This window comes from Gossypium hirsutum, chromosome D10 (genome assembly GCF_007990345.1).
Source record: "Gossypium hirsutum isolate 1008001.06 chromosome D10, Gossypium_hirsutum_v2.1, whole genome shotgun sequence".
NCBI lineage: Eukaryota > Viridiplantae > Streptophyta > Magnoliopsida > Malvales > Malvaceae > Gossypium > Gossypium hirsutum.
Window position 1 is genome coordinate 14,243,383 of NC_053446.1, and position 4,693 is coordinate 14,248,075.

Genomic DNA, 4,693 nt, shown 5'->3' on the forward strand with positions numbered 1-4,693 from the left:
CTCAAGTGGCTAAATTATTATTAAGTTTACATTTTGGTCACTTAACTTAAAAAACTTGACTGTTAAGTTTTTTTTTAAATAAAAGTTTGGTTAGCGAGCTCCAAATGTCGATTCAACAATCAGTGTGGTGGATCAGAACCCATCGACAAGTATAAAAACAAACCTTAGATCCAAGTTGATCTGACTATTAGCAGCACGGATTAGTGAAGAAAATTATTGGAATTTTGGTCTGTAGATCAAATTTGTTTCATGAAAAAAAATATGAACCGTAGAAAAGAATGATAAGAAAAACTTTCGATTGGTGTAGGCAGTGTGAACAGAGAATGCCACGCAATGAAATTTTAACAGCCCAATAACTTAAATGAAAATTTTTAAATTTTTCAATGACCATATTTAAAGTTGAATAATTAAAACGTAAATTTACAAATAATTTATGTCCTTAAGTGCAGTTTACCCAATAATTCCTCCTCTAATAATTCAACAGTTCGAGAACCGTGTAGAGGTTATAAAATAAAAGTCTTAAGTGATAGTGGTTTAATTAGCTGGGTGTTGAAAATATTGTAGTCTTAAGAAATAGTGGTTTGATAAGCTGGTCGTTGAAAATATTGAAATGATTCTTTCTGAATCGAGCACCATCATCGGCGGGATTTTGTCTAGAGGAGGAAATTATGGGTGAATTACACCCAAAGTCATTAAATTATTATTAAGTTAGTTTCAAGTGACAATTCAACGATTGGTACGGTTGATTAATAATCATTGACATGTAGAAGAACATATCTTGGGTCTAAGTCGATTTAATGATTAGTGTCGAATGTCAAAAAAGAAATTTGTTTGTATTTTAATTTATAGATTCGTGATACTCAATTGGGTGGTTCATTTTTCTTGTTTGGACCCTCATCCTTATAAAGAAAATATACGAGGGATGCCAAATGCTCCACCGGCTCTACGTCAATTTCATTGGCTCCATATGTGTTCAATGAAATAGTTGGTCCCTGTGGTCATTTAAGTCAAGGAAGAAGTGGATCTAGAGGTGCTCATGGGTCGGGCAGCCCATCCCGGCCCGACGGCCCGCCCGAAATATGAGAGGGTTTGGGTAAAAATATAGGCCCAAAATATGAGCTTGGGCAAAAAAATAGGCCCGTTTAAAAAATGGGCCGGGCCTCGGGTAAAATTTTTTTGGCCCGGGCCCGGCCCGGATCTAATTAATATATATTTTTTATTTTTAAAATTTATTATTAGATTAACAAATAACAATATAACATTTCCCGTTCCCAATTCCCCTCCCCATTTCCCGTCTCTGATAAATCCCTAACCTAACGCCTTCCCTTCCCTTTTTCTTTCCCCAAATCGGAAACCCACCTTGCCTGATCCACCATTCCACCTCCGGTGACCGGCCTTCCACGACTCCACCTCCGCTCTAACGGTGCTTCCAGCGAATCTAGCCTTCAACATCTTCTACCTTTGAATTTCAAAGGTGAGTTTGCTGTTAACGGTTTCCTAATTTTTTAACGTCTTCTCCCTTTTTTGCTTTTGATGTTGGTTGTGATTTTGATTTTTGCTGTTAATGGTGTTCTGATTTTGATTTTGAGACACTAAATCTTGGGGGATTTTGTTTGTGTTTACACTTTACATCTGTGGACTGCACTTACAAGACATGAAACAAAACCTTGATTCAGCAGATCATATACATTTTGTTTGTTTGTGTTTACACTTTACATCTTATGCAACATGAAACAAAATCTTGGGGAGAGTCTTGTCCATGCTAAGATGAGACTAAACTCCGTACAAGACAGAACCTGACAATGTTAGCCATGTTCGTTGATCTTTACACAATTCTCCATCTCTTGCCTGTCCAAATACATATGGTACCCAAAATTAATCCATGCACCATTAACAAGCACACACTTTATTTATTTATTTTGCTTTTCAAGACCTGAAGATTGTTGTTTGCATATAAAACTAAATGATGATGATGATGATGAACCAAAGAACAAAACATCACTCATTGGTTGTTTACCTTAAGATATATTGGCAAAGTGGGTTCTGTCTGAAATTTCATCTTACAGGTTCTAGCTTCAACATCTTCAGCTGCAAATGAATATTTTAACTACTAAATGTTTTAACTGTATCTATATCCATAAGATTAAAAAAACATAACATCATTTTTTTTGTTTCACTTTATTATTTATAGCATGAATGAGAAACCAGATTTAGGCACCAAAAATAACAAACAAAAATATGTTCTTACCATTATTATTAGTAACTCTGCCCATACTCGAAGAAGATTTTTTCAGCAAGGGTAAAACAGAGAAAGTGAATATTAAAGAACAAAGGGTCTGTTATAAAAATAGTAACCAATTTTCTTCAATATAAAATATACTACTTTTTTCTGGTCACACTTCATCAGTCAAGCCACTTGTTCATTTTTAGTCCAAAACTATCAATCCATGGTTATTATTTCTCTAAAAGTGATCAATTTAATGATATGACATTTTGGAATTTTTCCTTGAAAAATGTTTACCATAATGTAGCACACTAATTCATTGGAAGCTTAAAATGCTTAAAATGTTATTGAATTTAGTTGAAGTATAAAGGTTATATATATATATATACAAGGTTCGAATTCACACATGTATATACATGTATAAATTATTGGTTTAATCAAAGGTATGTATATATATGTGTACATAAGGTTCGAATAAATGCATAGGTATATACATGTATAAACCTTTGGATTGGATTTATAATATGTATATTATACTTGTTTAAGTAATTTCGAATAAGCATGCAAATATACTTGTTTACATGTATAATTTCTTGTATTAAGATATGTCATTATATAAGTATATGAGGTTAGCATGTTTCTCTGTTTTGGTTGATCAATAACAGGAAGAAAGCAGTGTGTTTTTTTATGTGCCATGCTTAGTCGAGTATTGTATTCACCTATCACTTATCTAGAAATCAAACTCCAGTTTATATCTTCTAGGGGCGTAGATGCTGACAACTCTTTTCTCATTCCATTATTACTTCACTTCTTGCAGTAGTAACATTTCCCATTGTATTTTGTACATGTTATTCATAATTTTAATCTCATCTTTTTTGTTTTTTCTTTGTTTTATTGCAGAAACAAGCTATTGAGGCAAAAAAATAGCAGGCCCAGTCAGGTTGCTATCACAAGGCTAGCATAGTTAAATAACTAGTTTTGGTAATTAATTTTATTTGGTACTCAAAATAAGTAATTTTTAACTACTTTTGTCTTACTTATTAAATTGAGTATGAAATATAATTTGATATTTGATATAATTTTAATAACAATTAGTTTTAAGTAAGTAAAAAAAATGGGCCGGGCCGGGCTCGGGCCTCATATTCTCCACGGGCCGGGCCTGGGCAAAATCTCAGGCCCATATTTCGGGCCGGGCCGGGCCCGGGCCTAGCAATCGGGCTGAAATTTTTTCTGGGCTCGACCCGAACCCGGCCCGGCCCGACCCATGAGCACCTCTAAGTGGATCGGTAGCTTAAGGTTTCTAGTGTAATAACTTGTAGGAAATATTATTTATTACATATGTATCACAATAGTTAGATATTAAGTAAAATTATTAGTATAAATTTAAACTTAAAATTAGAAATATAAATAAAAACTTTTGTAAAAAACAAAGTTTCTTCAAAATAAGCAAAAAAAAAAAGTCCTTTTTAAATAGAAGTCATGTGAATGGTTAAAAATTACCAATTGAAATTATTTTATTGCTAATTCATATACTAAAATATAGTGAAAAATAATACTCCTACAAAACTCAAGAAATTATCCTGCTTGGAATGCTTAGTGATATGTCAACCATGTTTTTCTTTTCTTTTCTTGCTTAATTAATTTAGTGATTTTTGTAACAACCTCGATTTGCTTTCTATCCAGTTTGATGTTCAGACAGATATTTGAATAGAGGTGTGGACAGAAAAAAGGCAATAAGCAAGTAAGAGAAAGAGAAAGAGAAAAATAGGCATACAAACTTTGTTAATGCAATTAAAAAAATATTCTAATTATGCGGACTTTCGCTTAGTGAATGATTTATTCAACAATCAATCAAGTAACTTATTGGTTAAAACTCAATCTACCTTTATACAAATAAATAATTGCAATCTCAATAGTTAACCCTAACTTGTTACAATCACTCATCCAAATAAGCTAACTTACAATCAAATATAACTTCTCCAAGAAAGCCTATAACTCACAAGTGGTTTAAAAATTTTCATGATTCAGTGCAATATTTCACTTTAAGAACAACAGTACTTCAAGCTAGCTAAACCAACATAAATATCAAAATCACCAACGCAATCCAATATCAACTATACAATAATTTATGTTTTACTCCCTTAGTTAAGCCGAAGCAGAGAAACTCCCAAGTAATTAAACAAACATTTACTCGAAAGTAACAAAGAAAGAAACATCAGCAATGAAGTTGATCCAACTTGACGATCAGTACGGTTGATCAATACCCATCGACAAGTAGCAGAATATATATTAGATCCAAGTCGATCTGAAGATCAGTGTTGAAGGTTAGAGAAGAAAATTGTTTAGATTTTGGTTTGTAGATTCGTGATATTCAAAATTGTTTCATTAGAAAAAATATAAACTATAAATGTAACAGCCCGATTTTGGTTATAGTCGGAACAGTGATTTCGGGACCACAAATCCGGTGAG

The 4,693-nt window shown here is 32.9% G+C and overlaps 1 long non-coding RNA gene across 1 annotated transcript; it reads left to right on the forward strand.

Annotated features, from left to right (window-relative positions):
* The first annotated feature begins 939 nt into the window (after nucleotides 1-939).
* Nucleotides 940-3,596, forward strand: LOC121222429 (uncharacterized). The gene is made up of 2 exons (XR_005919701.1): nucleotides 940-1,474; nucleotides 3,125-3,596. It is a non-coding gene; the product is annotated as an uncharacterized lncRNA (long non-coding RNA).
* The last annotated feature ends 1,097 nt before the right edge of the window (nucleotides 3,597-4,693 follow it).